General features: G+C 37.3%; 1 protein-coding gene across 1 annotated transcript in view; it reads left to right on the top strand.

The window, feature by feature from the left end:
* Nucleotides 1–20783, top strand: part of HTR2A (5-hydroxytryptamine receptor 2A) — a 115743-nt gene that overhangs the window by 22920 nt on the left and 72040 nt on the right. The window contains exon 2 of the mRNA XM_074022000.1: nucleotides 11938–12106. The gene's annotated coding sequence lies outside the window, so the exon portion shown is untranslated. The remainder of the gene's footprint in view (nucleotides 1–11937; nucleotides 12107–20783) is intronic.

Here is a 20783-nt window from a genome sequence, read left to right as displayed (position 1 = left end):
GTTCTTCTATGCACACCACTTGGCCAAATGTTATGTGTCTTTTTGTGTATTTTTTTGTAGTCTGTCTTCCCAGATAGAAAGGAACCTCTGTAAGGGAGAAGCGCAGTTCCACTCTACTCACATCTACATATGCTCAGCCTCTAGAGTAATACCTGGGTAACAGCAGGCCCCTAATAAATAGTAATGAGTGAGGAAAATGCTAGAAGATGTTTCAGAGAAACTGGAAAAAAAATGAGGAACTGTCAGGGTAACTGGAATTTGAAAGAAGTTACAGAAAACATCCCTCTGTTCAATTAAAGAGTTTTTATCAGAGACAGAACATCTCTAACCTAATTATGTTTGCAGGAATCTAACTGATTTTTAAATACTGTTAAAAAAGCACAGCAAACACTGCAGAGAATGTCAAACTTCTGACAGGAAAATGACAGTTAAAATTCATCAAGAATATGTAATGAACATCTTATGACTGAGTAGGCTATGATTAAGAGGTTGCATCTTGGAATATGCTTAAGTATCGCATATGGAATTTGATCATTTCCAGTTATCTTTGTAAATTCATGTTATGTGCTATTTCTCATTTATTATTAAAAGTTATTTATATTTATTATTTATTTACAATTTAAAATTTGACTCAATTTTTTGAGAAATAGTCATTCTATGTTCTCATCTCCTTTTGTATTTAATTTGTTCATTTATACACAATCTTCAAACTGTCCAGGTATTGCTAACCTAGATAATTAGTATCTTTTCTCACAAATGGAACACAACTTAGGAAGAAGGTAATAGTTCTTGTATTAGTCATGGTTCTCTAGAGGAAGAGAACTAATAGGATAGAGGTATATATGAAGGGCAGTTTATTAGGAGAATTGACTCATATATTCACAAGATGAAGTCCCTCCGTAGGCTATCTGCAAGCTGAGGAGCCAAGAGTAGGGAAGCCGATAGTGCAGCCTTCAGTCTGTGGCCAAAGACCCAAGAGCCCCTGGCAAATAAGTCCAAGAGTCCAAAAACCGAAGATCGTGGAGTATGATGTTCAAGGGCAGGAAGTATCCAGCACAGGAGAAAGATAGAGGCCAGAAGACTCAGTCAGTCTAGTCTTTCCATATTCTTCTGCCTGCTTTTATTCAGGCCAGGTTGGCAGCTGATTAAATTGTGCCCACCCGGATTGAAGGTGGGTCTGCCTTTCCCAGTCCACTGACTCAAACGTTCATCTCTTTTGGCAACACCCTCACAGACACACCTAGTAACAATACTTTGCATCCTTCAATCCATTCAAGTTGACACTCAATATTAACCATCACAGTTCTTAAAAACCTTAAGAGTATATAGTAACCATTTCCTAGAATATCAGCTCATTCAAACTCTCTTTTCAAAGCCTCTGCTTCCACTCTGCAAGCTGAGTTGGTAGCAAGCCATGGCATTATTGCCCTTCCTGTAGACAAATAGAACAGGAATGGACAATTAACCCCAAATGGACTATTGAGATGGTCTCTGCCCATAATTCTGAGATAATCTTCAAAAGCTCCAGCAAAGGAACCTCTACTTCCACGAATACAGAGTAGACATACTTTATCCTACTTATCCCTCTAACTACAACTAAAACCTTGGATGCTGTACATATTTTAAAAAATAATAATAAGATAACCCTAAAAGGTATAGAAGGCCAACTGGGTCCTTACAATCCAAGGACCAACACATTAGTAATTTCTTTGTTTTTTGGGGGGAAGGTAGGTGGGGTCTTATCTCAGATATCCTAAACTGGGTGCTTCAGAAAATGGCAACTAGGAAACACCAAGAGGAACAAACAAGAAAAGTCCCAACAAAAGACTCTTTCTAACCAAAGAACCAGGAAAGGGGCAGCCTAGAAAGATGGAAAACTTTTAGATAATAACTACTCTACTAAAGTCAAATACCACAGAATACACTAGATGTGGCCCCAGCTAGTGAAGGCTAAATGGAGAGTCCTGACTGCCACACTTGCGAGGCTGTCCTGAGGCCCTGAAAGCCCCCACACCAAGATGGTGTCAGAGAAGGCTGAGTAGGTAGCCAGGACGTTTGCCCCTGCTGGGTGATAACAAGTCACCCCAACTCAGTGTCAGTGGAAGCCACGTGGGGAGCCTGGACTTCTACTCCCATGGAACAGAAACAAGGTACCTTTCCTCTCCCACAGTGTGGTAGTGTCAGAGGTGGTCCAGTGGATAGTCAGGATGTTCACTGCTGCGTGTAATGAGGCCACCCCCTTCCCATGGTGTCACTGGAGGCCCTGGGGGGAAAAGTAATGAGGTGCTGGTGTCACTTCAGCCTAGGAGGAATCAGTAGAGGCCTAGAGAGGAGCTAGAAATCCTACTCAGCAGTAAAAATGAGCCCTACCCTCAGCTGTCAATGATGGCTGTATTAGTCCATTTTCATGCTCCTGATAAAGACATGTCTAAGACTGGGCAATTTACAAAAGAAAGAAGTTTACTGGACTTACAGTTCCACGTGGCTGGGGAAGCCTCACAATCAGGGCAGAAGGCAGGGAGGAACAAGTCACATATTACATGGATACAGCAGGGGGAAAAAAGGGAGCTGTGCCGGGAAACTCCCATTTTTAAAACCATCAGATCTCCTAAGAGTCATTTACTCTCACGAGAACAGCACAGGAAAGACCTGCCCCCATAATTCAACCACCGCCCACTGGGTTCCTCCCACAACATGTGGGAATTCAAGTTGAGATTTGTGTGGGGACACAGCCAAACCATATTAGTGGCCAAGTGAGAAACCTGGACTTCTATCCCCACACGGCAGTAACAAGCAGCATTATCCCTTCCCCTGAATAAGCAGTTGTAGAGAAAGCCAACTAAAACAGAAGGTGTAAATAAGATGCAGAATCTTATAACAAAATACACAAATGTCAGCTTTCAAGTGAAGATCATATGAAAAAATTCCAGAAACATCTCAAACTGAATGAAAATAATCAACAGGCAACAACAGTCAGATGACAGATATGTTAGAATTACTCTGACAATTACTTTAAAGCAGCCATTATAAAAATGCTCCAAGGAGCAAATGCAAACATACTTCAAACAAAAAAATAGAGTCTCATCAAAGAAGATATAAGAATGAACGAAATGAAAATTTTAAAACTACAAACCGCAATAACCAAAATTTAAAACTCAGTGAATGGGCTCAATAGAATTAACAACTGAAAACTAGAATAATAAAAATGTAAAACTCAGTGAATGGGCTCAATAACAGACTTGAGCCCATTTGAGGACAGAAGAAAACAATCAGTGAGATCAGTGAGCTGGAAGATAGAACAACAAAAATCACCCAACCTGAACAGAGAGAAAACATACTAAAAATATATTAACAGGGCCTCTGGGACATGTGGAACCAAAAGATCTAATATTCAGCCATTGGAGGGTGGGAAGTAAAGGATAAAAAGAAAAATGCTGAAAAGGTATTCAAAGAAATAATGGTTAGAAATTTTCCAAATCTGACAGAAGACATAAACCTGCAAGCTGAGTACGCCCCAAACAGGATAAAGCCAAACATGCCTACACCAAGATACATCATAGTCAAAGTTCTTAAAAACATAGAGAGAAATACTATCTTATCTGTAGGGAAAAACAATTCAAATGACAATGGATTTATCATCAAAAATCATGGGTGCCAGAAGGAAATGGCACATTTTTCAAATGTGAATATTTTTCAAATATGAAGCAGAAACAAGACATTCTCAGGTGAAAGAAAGCTAGTGTTGCCAGCAGACCCATTTTAAAAATGGCTAAACAAAATTCTCTACAATTAGAACATCAACAAGGATATAAAAAGAATTCAACACCATTATCCAACAGGATCTAACAGACACTTATAGAACACACCACTGAACATATAATAATTTGAAAACACAAATTATGTTCAAGCACTCTCGAACATATGGCAAGAAAGACCATATCCTGGCCCCTAAAATAAACCTCAACAAATTTTTAAAAACTGAAATCATACAAAGTACATTATTGCAACCACAATGAAATCAAACTAGAAATCAATAAGAAAAAGATAACAGGAAATTCTCCAAACTAAGCTACATACTTCTAAGTAACTCATGGGTTAAGGAGCAAGTCTCAGGGACTACAAAAAAAGGTACCCTGAACTGAATTAAAATGAAAATAAACTATATCAAAATTTGTGAGATGCAGCAAAAGCAATGCTGAGAGGGCAGCTTATAACATTAAAGGCAAACCAATGGCAATGATATTAGTAGAAGGAACCCTGAAACAACAGGACAAAAAAATATGGATAAATACAATGGACTTTTCTTCTTTTCAGTTGTCTTATGTTTGATAGCGAAAACAAAAACAACACTGATGAGGTTCTAAATGTCTGTAGAGGATTTAAAATATTTATAAGTTGGGAAAATTGACAAGGGGAAATAAGGTTTTCATACTTCACTAGAACTGGTAAAATGATGACACCAATGGACTGTAACAAGTTATATATACATAATACATTAGCTACAGTAACTACTAAAAGAGCTGCTCAAATGGATATATTTTTCAAGTAATATAAATAAATCAAAATAGGGTTGTAAAAAATGTTCAACTAACCAACCTGGGCAGCATGGAGAAACTCTGTGTCTATTAAAAAAAAAAATACAAAAATTAGTTGGGCATGGCCACTGCACTCCAGTCAGGATGACAGGGCAAGATTCTGTCCACAAAAAAGAATAAAAAGTTCAAGGAACCCACAGGAAGGTAGAAACAAAACTAAGAATAAGAAAATACAAAGAAAGAAAAAAATAAAACGAAAGGCTTAAGTCTTCCAAATTAAGAAATACATTAAATAGAAATTATCTAAATATATCAATTAAAATATAGCTATTGGCAGAAGGAGGAGTGGCTGTAAATACTGATGAAGCTTCTTTGCTCACTTGCCCGCCACTCATCTCTTGCTGTGCAGCCCGATTCCTAACAGGCCACAGATCAGTACAGGCCAGGGGTTGGGGGACCCCTGACTTAAAAGACACATAGTGGCAGGCTAGATAAAAAGATAAAACCCAACTATCTGTTGTTTTCAAGAGACCCATCTCACATGTAACACCCACAGGCTCAAGGTAAAAGAATGGAGAAAAATCTACCATGCAAATGGAAAACAAAGAGGAGGAATCACTGTCTTTGTATCAGATAAAACAGACTTTAAATCAATAAAAATTAAGAAGGACATTAATATGTACTTTAAACCAATAAAACTTAAGAAGGACATGCATTAATACATAATAAAGGGAATTACATAATGATAAAGGGTACAATGCAACAAGAAGGCTTAAATATCCTAATATATATGCATTCAACACTAGAGCACCCAGATTCAGAAAACAAGTTCTTCTTGGCCAATTAAAAGACTTAGACAACCACACAATAATATAGGAAACTTCAACACTCCCACTGACAACATTAGACAGATAGATTATCAAAAGGTAACAAACTCTGGACTTAAACTTGACTCTTCACCAATTGGACCTAATAGATATCTACAGAACACCCAACAACCACAGAATATACATTCTTCTCATCTGCACATGGAATATATTCTAAAATCAATCACATGCTCAATCATAAAGCAAGTCTCAATAAATTGAAAAAAACTGAAATTATACCAAGCACATTCTGGGACTGCAATGTAATAAAAATATAAATGAATATCAAGAAGATGTCTAAGAACTACACAAATACATGGAAATTAAGCAACTTACTCTTGAACAACTTCTGAGTAAACATCAAAATTAAGGCAGAAATCACAGAATTCTTTGAAATTAAAAGAGAGATACAATTTACCAAAATCTCTGAGAAGCAGCCAAAGCAGTATTGAGGAAAGTTTATAGTTCTAATCAAATCACTTATAATCAAGAAGTTAGAAAGATGTCAAATTAACAATATAAATTTGCACCTAAAGGAACTGGGGAAAAAAAAGAACCAACCAACGTCAAACCTAGCAGAAAAGAAATAACTAAAATTAGAGAAGAACGTAACGAACTTGAGATGCAAAAATCCATACAAAAGAGGAAATAAACAGTTGGTTCTTTGAAAAACTAAGTAGAACACTAGCTAGATTAACAAAGATCCAAATAAACACAATCAGAAATGACAAAGGCAAATATTATTGCAACTGATCCCACAGATATATAAAAGATTCTCAGAGACTACTATAAACAACTCCATGCAGATAAGTTAGAAAATCTAGAGGAAAAGAATACATTCCTAGAAGCACAGAATCTCCCCAGATTGAATCAGGAAGACTTTGGAACCTTTAACAGACCAATACCAACTTCTGAAATTCAATTAGTAATAAAGAACCTACCACACACAAAAAAGCCGAGGATCAGATGATTCACAGCTGACTCCTACCACATGTATAAAGAAGAGCTTATGCCAATCTTACTAAAACTATTCAAAAAAATTGAGGAGGAGGGTCTCCTTGCTAACTAATTCTATGAAGCTAGCATTAGCCTGATACCCAGATCTAGCAGGGACACACACACAAAAATTAAAACTTCAGGCCAATATCCCTGATGAACGTAGACACAAAAATCCTCAATAAAATATTAGCAAACCAAATGGAAAAACATTCCATGCTCATAGATTACAAGAATCAATATAAAAATGGTCATATACTCAAAGTAATTTACAGATTCAATGCTATTCTTATCAAACTATCAATGTCGTTCTTCACAGAATTAGGAAAAACTTTTCTAAAATGTATATGGAACCAAAAATAACACAAATAACCAAAGCAATCCTAAGCATAAAGAACAAAGCCAGAAGCATCACATTACCCAAATTCAAACTCTAAGCTACAATAAACAAAACGGCATGGTAGGTTTGGCACAGTAGCTCATGCCTGTAATCCCAGCACTTTGAGAGGCCGAGGCAGGCAGATCACAAGGTTGGGAGATTGAGACCATCCTGGCTAATATGGTGAAACCCCATCTCTACTAAAAATACAAAAAATTAGCTGGCGTGGTAGTGGGTGCCTGTAGTCCCAGCTACTCGGGAGGCTGAGGTGGGAGAATGGCCTGAATCTGAGAGGTGGAGCTTGCAGTGAACTGAGATCATGCCACTTTACTCCAGCCTGGGTGACAGAGTGAGACTCCATCTCAAAAAAAAAAATACAAACAAAAACAAAACATCATAATACTGGCACAAAAATAAAAACATACATCAATGAAACAGTATAGAAAACTCAGAAATAAAGCCACATGCCTACAATCATCTGATCTTTGACAAACTAACAAAAAAAAGCAATGGAGAACGGACTTATTCAGTACCTGGTGCTGAGATAACTGGCTAGCTAAATGGAGAATATTGAAGCTGGATCCCTACCTTTCACCATGCACAAAAATTAACTCAACATGTATCAAAAGTTTAAAAATAAGAACTCAAACTATAAAATCCTAGAAGATAATCTAGGAAATACATTTCTGAACATCGGTCATGGCAAAGAATTTTTGACTAAGTCCCCAAAAGCAATTGCAACAAAAACAGAGATAGACAAGCAGGACCTAATTAAACTAAAGAGGTTCTTCACAGTGAAAGAAACTATCAACAAAGTAAGCAGACAACCTACAGAATAGGAGAAGATTCACAAACTATGCATCTGACAAAGGCCTAATATCCAGAATCTATGGGAAACTTAAGTCAACAAGCAAAAAACAACTTCATTAAAAAATGGGCACATAACATAAACAGACGCATCTCAAGAGATGACATACAAGTGACCAACAAACATATGAAAAACTGCTCATCATCACTAATTGGAGAAATGCAAATCAAAACCACAATAGAGATACCATCTCCCTCCAATCAGAATGGCTACTAAAAGGCCAAACAACAGATGCTGGCAAGGCTGTGGAGAAAAGGGAACGCTTATACACTGCTGGTGGGAATGTAAATTGTCCAGCCATTTTGGAAAGCGGTTTGGAGACTTCTCCAATAACTAAAAACAGAGCTACCTTTTGACCCAGCAATCGCATTGCTTGGAATATACTCAAAGGAAAAGGAATCATTCTACCAAAAAGACATGCACTCGTATGTTCATCACCGTGCTATTCACAATAGCAAAGACATGGAATCAAGTCAGGTGCCCATTAATGGTGAATAAAGAAAATGTGGTACATAGACAGCATGGAATACTATTCGGCCATTAAAAGAATGGAATGTCTTCTGCAGCAACCTGAATGCAGTTGGAGGCCATAATCCTAAGCAAATTAATGCATGAACAGGGAAAAAAAAAAAAAAAATACTGCATGTTCTTACTTATAAGTGGGAGCTAAACATTAAGCATACATGGAGATAAATATGGGAACAATAGACACTACAGGCTACTAGGGTGGTGGAAGAAAAAGGAGGGAGGGGTTGGTCAGAAAACTACCTATTGGGAACTATGCTCACTACCTAGGTGATGGGCTTTGTACCTCAAACCTCAGCATCACATAATAGTCCAAAATAAGAAACCTGCCCCCATGTACCCCCAGGATCAAAAATAAAACTTGAAATTTTAAAAAGAAATAAGAATGAAACAAATCTAGTTCTTTGAAAAGACTTTTAAAAATTAAAAATCTAGAGGTTTGTCAAGACTGACAAAAAAGAGAGAAAAGACACAAATCATCATCATGAACTAAACCCAGGTTATCACTAAAACATTGTAGACATCAAAAGAATAAGAGATTACTATGAACAATTCTACATGTATAAATTTGACAATTTAGATGAAAAGGACCATTTCCTTAAAAAACACAAACTACCGGCCGGGCGCGGTGGCTCAAGCCTGTAATCCCAGCACTTTGGGAGGCCGAGACAGGCGGATCACGAGGTCGGGAGATCGAGACCATCCTGGCTAACACGGTGAAACCCCGTCTCTACTAAAAAGTACAAAAAACTAGCCGGGCGAGGTGGCAGGCGCCTGTAGTCCCAGCTACTCGGGAGGCTGAGGCAGGAGAATGGCGTGAACCCGGGAGGCGGAGCTTGCAGTGAGCTGAGATCCGGCCACTGCACTCCAGCCTGGGCGACAGAGCAAGACTCCGTCTCAAAAAAAAAAAAAAAAAAACACAAACTACCACAGTTTGCTCAGTGTGAAATAACTAGTTTTATAGCCCTGTAACTATTAAGTTATTTGAATTCTTAATTTCAACACTTCCAAAAAATAAATCTTTAGCCCCAGATGGTTTCACTGTAGATTATGCCAAATGTTTAAAGAAGAATTAACATCAATATTACACAGTCTCCTCCAGAAAACAGAAGAGGTGGAAAACACTTCCCAATTCATTTTATAAAACTGGCATTACCAATACCAATCCAAAAAGTATCATAAAAGCCACTACAGACCAATATCCCTCATGAGCATCAACACAAAATTCTCAACCAAATGTTGACAAACAGAACTCAGCAATACAAAACGAAGTATACAGCATGACCAAGTTGGGATTACTCCAGGGATGCAAAGCTGGTTTAACATAAAAAAAAAAAAAGTAACCGACCTTATTAACAAGCTAAAAAAGAATGAATCAAGATCATATCAATGGACACAGAGAAAGCATTTGACACACTTCAATAACTATTATAAAAACTCTCAAAAAACAGGAATAGAGGAGAACTTCCTTGACAAAATAAAGAGTTTATAGCTTACTTTATACTTAATGTTATACTTGAAACCCTGCAGCTGACATTATACTTAACGATGAAAGACCGGAATAAGGCAAAGATGTCCACTCTTGCCATGCTAATTCAACACAGTGCTGGAAGTTCTAGCCAGCGCAATAATAAAAAGACATAAAAGGCATAGATTGGAAAGAAAAGTAGCCCTGTTTGCAAATCACATGACTATGCAGAAACTCCCAATAAATCTTCACAAAATACTCCAAGACAAAAGCACATAAGTTTAACACAAACTGTGGTACATCGAGACAATGGAATGTTATTCAGTGCTAAAAGAAATGGCTGTCAAGCCATTAAAAGGCATGGAGGAACCTTAGATCATGTTACTAAGTGAAAAATGACTGTCTGAAAGACTATTTATAGTATGATTTCAACTACATGACATTCTGGAAAAGGCAATACTACAGACACAATGAAATGATCAATGGATGCCAGGGACTGGAGGAAGGGATGAACAGGCAGAGCACAGGGGACTTTTAGGGCAGTGAAAAATATACTAACACTACAATGATGGATACCTGTCATTATACATTTGTCCAAACTCATAGAATATACAACACCAGAAGACGACCCTAATGTAAGGCTATGAACTTGGGAGGATGATGTATCAATGTAGGTTCATAGATTATAATAATGTACCACTCTGGTGGGGATGTTGCTAATGGGGAGTTAGGGGGATATATGGGAACCTGTACCTTCCTCTCAATTTTGCTGTGAACCTAAGACTGCTCTAAAAGTCCTTTTAAAAAGGATGCATAGAATACATCAGAGGTACATTTCCTTTTGTTTTGGGTTCCACCAGGGCACTCATTTTTTAAGGGTAATATGAAATGGCTAATTTGTGGAAATATGCATAATATTACCAGTATTGATTATAGTTGTAACCAGAGCACCTGCTCAGATCAATTGACTTGTATTTAACCTTTTGGATTAAAAGGCCTTATTTTCAGTGGGAGAATCTCAAATTGTTTTTCTAGTAGTTGAACCAAACCATTTTAAGCTTCTCTTTCCTTAAATTAGGTCATCATGTTCAATACTTAGAAAAACAAAAAGAGAATGTTTAAGAACAATGTGATTGCTTAGAGGACATCTATTTTTCAAGCTGGATACTTTGAGGGGGAATCAATTTATGTTACTGAGCTATATGAACCTCCAGTAAAACCTAATTCTTTTGCTCTTCTGCTTATGATCATCCTTAGCTTTTCATATGGCCCCCAATTAAATGCAAAAGATAATTCTGATCCTTTCTTATAAAGCAGAGGAATGTTCATTTAGAAAAATCTTCTCAAAAGCATTTATCTCAGGTTTGTTTGAAATAGCCATTACCTTTCCATCTTGAATAAAATTCAAGTTCAAAAAATAAGTGAATAAAATTCAAGTTTACAAAAATTAGCAACAATTCTTTCAGAACACATCTATTACATATATACATACCTCCTTACATATTGTGAAGAGCACTTAGCCACATACTTATTCTATTCAGTAGTTATGGTACTCAAACTGTTACACATTGGACTACATCTATAAAGTAGAACAGCATATCTTAAGATCCTCACAAGCAGTGAGAACTGTAGTGGGCCTGTTAATTGCATGCTATCTCACAGTTGTAAATGAGCAAGCATGTGTTACAACATGTAGAGGAAATCAGCAGAAATAATTCTATTTAAAGAAAAACTATGACCAGACTGGGCAACATAGCAAGACCTCATCTTCACACACACACACACACACACACACACACACACACACACACACACACAAAAATAAAATTAGCTGGGCATGGTGGCACATGTCCATAATCCTAGCAACTCGGGATGCTGAGGCAGAGGGATCACTTGAGCTCAGGAGTTCAGGGTTGCAGTGAGCTCTGACCACATCACCACACTTTAGCCTGAGCAACACAGCCAAACCCTGTCAATCAATTAATAAAGTAGAACTAGTGGGGTTGTATTTATGGGTTGTGTGTAAGTCCAATAACATCATCATGAAATTGAACAAGGAGCCCAAGAGGACCATCTTGTAGCTTGTGGTGTGCCAACTAAAGGTAAGCCTTTAGTGAAGTGTCAGGAACAAGTTTCATGGAAAATGAAAGAAACCAAAATGCAATACAATATTTTAGCAATTAGGAATCTTGTATTTGTACCATGATAAAAGTGCATTTGAATAGAGGCATTGTAACAAAAATGCATTATGCCACACAAGCTGTGAATATAAGCATGAAACTTTGTCATATTTCTGACAGTGAGAGATGTCTGGATCCGAGAAAATTTACCTTCAGGAAGCTTGGCATATTTGTAACTCAGCAAATTATAAGAACATTGTCTCTGACATTTTCTGTGAATGGCACAAGCTTCCAACCTGCTTCTGCGTATGTGGAAATTGGATTAAAATGGAATAGACATTTTTGTAAGGTAAGCAATACTGCCTAAATGTATCATACTAAACACTTTCCTCTTACCTCATTAAAGTGCTTTGTTCTGAAGGCAGACTGTTAGTCAGTATCATAATTATAACCCTAATTGTTCCATTTATGAAGTGCCTATCACATGCCAGGTACTATATTTGCTACTTTCTGGATGTTGTCACATTCATCCTCACAATAATCCTATGAGGTATTGCCACCCCACTTTATAGAAGAGGAAACAGTCTCAGAATGACCTGGCTAGCCTAAGGTCACAAACGAGAGTACCATATCACCAAACAAAAGTCAAACACCTCACATATGCTTAGAAAATGGAGGAGGGAGATGGTGGTTGCCTCTGGAAACTTGAGACTGAGGGGTGGTGGGTGAACAAGCAGAACTTTCATTTTTATATCTCTCTCATGTCTCATTTTTTTTTTTACAAAGAGTATAAATTACTTTTATAATAAAAAATGTAATTCTTTGGTCTGAAAAACACCTGCTATATGAAAATATCAAATCCTTGAAAGCTAAACACACAACAGGCACTAAGTAAACACTAGATAGAACTGAAACAGGTTAGAATATCTTGTTCATTTTAAAAAGGAAAGAATGATTGAAAGTAGCTAAATAGAAATGTGTTTGTTTACACTTATAAAATATCATTAGATAATATACACATATATGCATATACACATACCCTTATATGAAGTGAAAAAATATATCTAAGGAATATTTAACATGGTTTGCCATAAAAAAGATCAGTTATTCTCAACTTCTGCTGCATAACTGAATTTCCATGAAATTTTGTTTTTAATGAAGAAAACAGTCTTAATCAGGTAGGAAGTGGGACATCTGGAGGCAGAGCTCTGTCACAGGACCAAATTGAGGACTAGTTAAAAACCAGGTCTGGAAGTATCCCCTAATTAGACATGCCCACCAATGTACCATGTTTACCATTGCCATGGCAATGCCCAAGAGTTATCATACCTTTTCATGGCAAAGACCCAATGACCTGAAATTTATCACCCCTTTTCTAGAAATTTCTGCATAGACTACCCCTTATTCTGCATGTAATTAGAAATAGGTAGAAATATGACTACAGAACTCCTTCTGAGCTGCTATGCCCAGCACATTGCCTGTGGGGTAGCTCTGCTCTGCAGAAGCAGTCATAGAGCCATAGCACTTCAGAGCAATTCTTTCCTAGGCAAAGCCAAGAACCCTCCCAGGCTAAGCCCCAGTTTAGGGCTCCTGTGTCCTGCATCATTACTCCAGACGGATGACCTGAATTTAAGTTGCTAAGGTAGAATTAGACATAGGAATGTTTAAAAATCTCCACAGATATTTGTTGAATAAACCAATGACTTAGTATCCCTACTAAAATTGTTCTTTTAAAAAAAAAAAAGACAGCAATTCCACTCCTAGGTATATACCCAACATATATATGTTTATCAAAAGACATATACTAGTCTGATAACAGCACTATTCATAATATCCCCAAACTAGAAACTAGCCAAAAGCCTAGAGACAGAAGAATGGATAAATGAGAATCTTCACACAATAGAAGGTTATAAAGCAATCTACAGCTACAAGCAACAGTAGGGATGAATCTCATAAATGAAATATTGAGAAAAAGTATCCAGATATAAAAGAGCACATAGTGTATGATTCCATTAACATAAAATTCAAGAACTAACAAAACTAATTTTTGCTGCTAGAAGTCAGGATAGCAGTTACTCTTGGAGTGGGGAGTTTGGGGAATAAAATGGAGAATAAAGAGCACTTCTGGGATGCTGGTATTTTTCTGTTTCTCAACCTGGGTGCTAATAACATGGGTATGTTCACTGGAGGAAAATCGAGCTGTACACTTAACACTATGTGCATTTTACTGTAATATGTTATACAGCAATATAATAAAAAGTAAAACATATCTAAAATGTCCATAACAAAATCAACAGGAGTTATCAGGCAATTGAACATTTTAAAATCAAGACATAATAAAATTTAAAATATATAGTAAAGGAAAGGGTGACGTAATAGGGAGGCAAGGAGTAACAGATGTAGGCATTGAGATCCTGGCACTAGAGCATGAGATAAACTCAGGCGCATCTTTTGACCCGAGGGCCATCTGTGTCATAGATTCTATTTTGCTTCTCTTGCAGAGTCATTGCCAGGATTATGTCACATATGTATGTAAAGCATAACACTTGGCACTTGGTTCAATAAGCACTCATTCATCTCCATTCCTTCCTTGACTCTAAAGCAAAATATGAAAATAAGTTTCATAGAAAGCCAACTGCTATATTCTTAAATGTAGTAAGGGTATATAACCAATGTATAACTCAATATCAGTGTGAGCGTACAGAATACAACAAAACGTTGACGTCAGTTCAGAATTACATAATCCCTGAGGATGTTTTAGGCATTTCCAATTTGCATACTTTTCTGCGGTGAGAACACAAATGGTGGTAGTGACTGAGCTACCATGCACACACCTTCTCCAGCATCCATATCCATGAGGTGGACAATGTAATGTCTAAGAAAACACAGGCAGTGATACACCATTCAACAACCTGGATCTGTTGTGTCATTGAGGAAAGGATGATAAAACTCAAGCAGCCAAATCCAGATGCAACAGAAAAAACATCTGGGTACTGAAGGATTTCAAGCTGAATGGGAGTAAGCACTAGTATGTTCTCATTTAAAAGACAGCCCGTTACCTGATGCTGCAAGGGGAGCTGGCATGGTCTGTCACGGCGCTCTGATAGTATATGGAACATCTGCCCTCGCCCCCAGTTCTCATCTGGGCTCCAGAGCAGATGAGACTTGGAGAAGACTGAGAGTAGCAAAGGTTGAAGTCTAAGACAAGTAAGCAAAATGTTAAATTAACTAGCATTCTTCACACAGGGAGAAAAGTTGGGGACACTTCAACAACCGTTAACTGTGTTTGAATCAAAACATCAATGATTTATGAAGAAAAATAACAGAAATAAATAGGCAACAAAACCGAAAGTGATAAACCTTATGGTGTGGTTTTAATGCCCTGCATATTGGTTCAATTACTGCTTTCCCAGGCAAGAATGATGCCTTCTTGACTATTTTGCTTTTAGAACAACAAATACAGTGAGGGAATAATAACTATCATTTCTGGTGGCAATAAAAAAAAATGCCTGGAAATAAAAGAAAAAGTAGATGAAAAAGAAGTGTTTGAATGAATAAAGTTGTTTTATATTCCACAATCTTCTAATATGGTCTTGGCTACTAGGGTCTATTGCAAATGATTCTAAATGTCATGGATCATGATCATCCCCAAAATAGATACTAAGAAAATTTGGAGGCAGTTATACGGCCATGGAAGATCAATATATTACATGACGGTCTTCTAAATATCAAAAAGGATGATAAAGACAATAGTAAAATATCATAACTTTGCTCTTTACCTTGAAATCTTTAAAAACTTAATTTTCGGGCATCTTCCAAAAAGTAAATTGATTGCAGACAAACATTGGGTCAGGTCTGTGGCTAACAATTTAAAAGGTCTGTTTACATGCCAAACTTTCACATACTAACTACTAAGAGGACAGAAATGGGAGATGGAGATTTCTGATTTATTTTTAGAGTGATTATAATGGAAAACCATAGAAGCGAAGAATTGTAAGGTGACAGAGAATTTGCTCTTCTATAGCAGGGGTCAGCAATTTGTTTCCGTAAAGGGAAAGATAAATACCTTACAATTTGTAGGCCACGTGATTTCTGGCACAACTACTCAAAGTTCTGCCATAACAGCATGAAAGAAGCCATAGACAATATATAAGTGAAGGAGTATGGCTGTATTCTCATAAAAGTTTATTTTCAAAACAGGTAGCAAGTATTTAGCCTTAGGATCATCATTTGCCCACTCCTACTCTAGAGAGTACTATTAAAACCACCTTTCTGTTTAGTGGAATATATCCAACACCCATTTTAATAAATCTAGCCATGAGAAGATATCAGTCCTCAATGCCATATTAAAAGCTTGGGCACTTATTCTCATAAGATACTAGCTTCCTCTTTAAGTCTTCTTACACTTAGAAAAAATAGAAGACCTTCTTTCTTGATATTTAAGCACATATTTCACCTGTTTTCATAAGCTTAGAAAGCATAATATCAAAACCTTAAAATGAATGAAAGATAAATGCCTGACACAAAATAGAATTCTTAGGGGAAGAAAATCCAGTCTATGTGAGTGATTCAAACATGATTCATTCCGATGCAACAAGGGCTTATAATCTAAAATATGCAGGCAAATAAAAAAGAATGAAAAAAATGTCTTTTGCGGCAACTTGGATGGAACTGGAGGTCATTATCAAAAGTGAAGTAACTCAGGAATGAAGAACCAAACATTGCACATTCTCACTTATAAGTGGGAGCCAAGCTATGGGCACGCAAAGGCATACAGAGTGGTACAATAGATATTGGAGAGTCAGAAGTGAGGAGGGTGGGAGGAGGGTGAGGGATGAAAAACTATCTATAGGGTACAAGGTACACTACTCAGGCAACAGGTCATTAAAATCCCGTACTTAACCACTATCCAATTCATCCATGTAACCAAAAACCACTTGTATCCCTAAAGCTATTGAAATAAAATAATTACAATTAACAAATAAAGATGTATGCAGGCAAGACAATTTTGCTTTCTCCTTTCAGTGACACTATAAAAAAACGTAAGAGTTAGAAACAAATGCAGGCTCTATCTTCAACAAAATTGGTAACCTACTGTGGCCTTGAACCACCATATATGAGAAAGGGCTGCCAAATTCAGGGGAAGTCAAAAGAATTCGTGTGGGAAGATGTCAGGAGAGCATGCCTGTGGCTACAGACATCAGACAAAGCAAGCCACATCCATTTTTCCAAGAGGTGGCGAATTATGAGAGAGAACACCAACAATTCCTTCTTTGGTAACAGACTAGGGTAGGTGCACTGATGGCAGGAGCTTCCCTAATCCCATCTGGTACAGAAAAGGCAGGAGGGATGAGAAGTGAGTAAGCAGTCATCAGTGAGTGGGACAGGCTGACTACAGGAGATGGTTTGCGTTGACTGCTGTCCTGCAGCATCAATCTCTGCTGGCTAGGGAAAAGATTAGAATCCCTCTCCCACTCATCTGAGAAGTGGAAGAATGAGGGATGAGAAATTACCTATTGCGTACAATGTACAACTATCTGTGTGATAGCTGCATGGAAAGCCCAGACATCACCACTACACAATATATCCACATAACAAGTCAGCGCTTGTACCTTCTCTAAGTCTATAAAAATAGAAACACACACACACACACACAGTGGGATAAGAAGCTTGACCAAACCAGCCATAAATCCACTAAGACTAGGCTCTAGTTCTATAGGACCTATGGAGAAATTCCCTAAGAAAAAGAACAGAACAGAACAGAAGAGAGCAGGAAAAAAAAAAAAAAAAAAATGGCAGACCAAGAATATTCTCCCCTCCTAAAAAGTGACCATCGGAAGGAAACATAACAGGAGCTGGCTCATGAAGGAAAACAAAAAGCAGTCACAGGAACGTAGACCATGTTGAAAGCAGCAAGAAGAATAGACACTGCTAAAACACAGTAAGAGACAAAGGGGACAGGATTGAGAAAAGTGACTAAGATAAATAAAAGTGAATAAAGGCAACATATACTCACTATTGGTGCCCCTAAGGAAGACAGTTTAATCAAGATAGCAAAAAGATATATAAAAATGCAGTCAAGAACATTTTAGAGACATTCGGCCAGGCACAGTGCCTCACGCCTGAAATCCCAGCACTTTGGGAGGCCAAGGCAGGTGAATCACTTGAGGCCAGGAGTTCAACACCAGCCTGGACAACATGACAAAACCCTGCCTCTACTAAAAAGTACAAAAATTAGCCAGGTGTGGTGGTACATGCCTGTAATCCAAGCTACTTGGGAGGGTGAGACAGGAGAATCATTTGAACCCAGGAGGCAGAGGTTGCAGTGCGCCAAGATCATGCCATGGCACTCCAGCCTGGGTACTAGAGGGATACTCTGTCAAAAAGAAGAGGAGGGAAGGAGAGAGGAGGGAAGGTGAAGGGGAAGAGGAAGGGGAGACAAAGAAAATTTCAGAGACATTCAAGAATTTTATCTGCAGATGAAAAGGGCATACAATGTTCCAGGAAAACCTGACACAAAACAACCAACAGTAATAGGTATTCTAGAAAACTTACTAGATATCAAAAGCTCAAAACGAATAAAAGAGTTATTTGAGCATCCAGACAAAAAGCTTAAGACACCTAAATGGGGGAAGAAAGTCACTGAACTCACACCTCTCTGCAGCCATATTCAACCACAGAAAACAGTTAATACTTACAATGTTCAAGGAATGAAAATGTGACAAGAATTTTACACTGATCAAATGTTATTCAAGGATAAAGACAATGTAGAACTGGTGTTGAACTTTAAATCACTCAGGAAATACTTTTCCATGACTCATTTTTGAGGAAACTACTAGCAAACAATCTTTAACCAACCATGAGCTAACTGGACAACTATAGCAAAATGGAGGGTGGGGAATATTCATCCCATTAAACTATAGGACTAAGACCAGGGCAGATGTGGGAATTGTGTTCCTAAAACAGGATTTAACATTATAAGCCCTAGAAATGTTTAGAAATTATATAATGAACAAAACTGGAAAGACAAGAAAGAAAATATGTATGATGGTTTTTCCTTCTTTTATAGATATTAGCTAAAGCTGGCAAATCAAGCAGTAAAGGCATACATATGCTTAAGAGTCAGACGACTCATAAAGACCTTGATGAGTCACAGCTCTGCACAAGGCTATGATGAATTTCCACAGTGCATTAATAGGTGAAATATTTTCTCCAAACACATTATAGCCTTTGGATTTTCTTTATGGCAAATGATGTAAAGAGAAGTACTTAAGCTTTGTAGAGAAATTTTCTAGAAACAAGTTACTGAAATGCAGATAAAATAAACACTGATGGAAATGGTAAAAGCAGGGAATCTCAAACTGTGGGAAGAAGATATTATATGAGGATATGGTCACTTTTTTGACTTATGAAGATTGTGACTTCCAAAAATATTGCTATATTTTTAGGCCTTGAACATTTATATATTTGTGAAATTTTTCATAAATATCTTTATTAGAAAAACTAAGAATTTTGTTTTACAATGAGAAGTTCTAATAGAGTGACTGGCATTTCATAAGATATAAAAGTGTTAGAGTTGGCAGTTTAAAACTCCATGTTAGATGTGAAGAAAACACTAATACATTGTTGGTGGGTATATAAATTAGCATATTATTTCAGACAGCTATTTGGTGAGATCTTTGAAATTTAGCACTTGCAATCCTAATAATTTATTTAACGTGTTCAAAGAAAGACCAGTTAAATTATGGTATATTCATGAGAATTCTATTACCAATCTATACATTTTTAAGTCATATGTATTTTATATATAATACATATAATCATATATGTAAACACTTGTATATGCAAAGAAAATATCTGAAAGGATATAAAATATGAGTATGAAAGAGTTCTTTCAACATGGTTTGACTTTTTTACACTATGCATTTTTATAGTTAAAAATGAAATAAAGATCAAATTTATGATACAGTACCAATGTTTAAATTTTTTTTTAGATCACAGAATCAAACATTAGGGTTGGAAAGGACCTACAAGGACATCAAAGCCAACTCACTCTATGAATATTTCTTCTCCAGAGATTCTAAAAATATAGTTGTCCAGTCTTCTTCAACCTTTCTGTTCTGAGAATTCACAACCTCCTGGTGCCTAAGTATTTGTGGTTCTGGCAGGAATATCCCACAACCAAGTCACCCTATTATAGTCTTGTACTCCAGGGCCAATGGCCACCATGTGAGTAGGAATGAAGAATTGTACTGGCCACCTAACCACTGCAGAATGCCAAGGAGCAAGGGTGCTTCCATGACAAATCAGCTTTTCTTGAAAAGGGCAGAAAAGGCTGCAACAGAGACACTATGTGGCAGCAAGAAGCAATGGCAGTAGAGGACTGATCAGTTACCTCCCCTCCCCACATGAGGTTTGGTGTAGGACTGACCTCTTTCGTCAGAGACTCCAGAGTCCTTCATCAATTTGGGGGAAAGTGGGGATAGTAACGGGCTTCAAAAGGGAGATACTAGACATCTTGTTTTAAGGGCAGATAGGAGCTCAAATGATTAATTTTTACAAATAAAGTATGTAACCATCTTTTTTACTCCAAAATTATGGAGCATGTCTTACCAGACATATTGAAATAGAATGTACAGCCTTATCCTGGACAACACCATCAAGCATAATTTGAGATAGAAAATAGAACAGGAAGAGTAATTTCAACTAAATTGAGATAATGTTCTGATCCATTTCAGTGGTTTCTAGGACCCCATCTGAGATATTGGTAAAACGCTCTGAGGGGATTAAGTGCCTAAATCATCACTATCAGGTGGACAGAAGGAACAATAATTTGGTTTTTAAAAGTATCTTCATGAAGGTGAGAACTTGATTTTTCTGATATACTGGGAAGTTCCCAAAGAAGGCAGCATTTCATATTCATACTGACTGACCTGTGGCTGCTGAAGCCATTGGAATACAGAGAAAGCAAGAATCTGCTTGACCCATTCTACCCGGAAGTCAAAATTCAAGACTTCCATTCTCCC

This window comes from Macaca fascicularis, chromosome 17 (assembly GCF_037993035.2).
Source record: "Macaca fascicularis isolate 582-1 chromosome 17, T2T-MFA8v1.1".
Lineage (NCBI taxonomy): Eukaryota > Metazoa > Chordata > Mammalia > Primates > Cercopithecidae > Macaca > Macaca fascicularis.
Note: the sequence above shows the minus strand (reverse complement) of the source record. Positions and strands in the feature narration are given on the sequence as shown.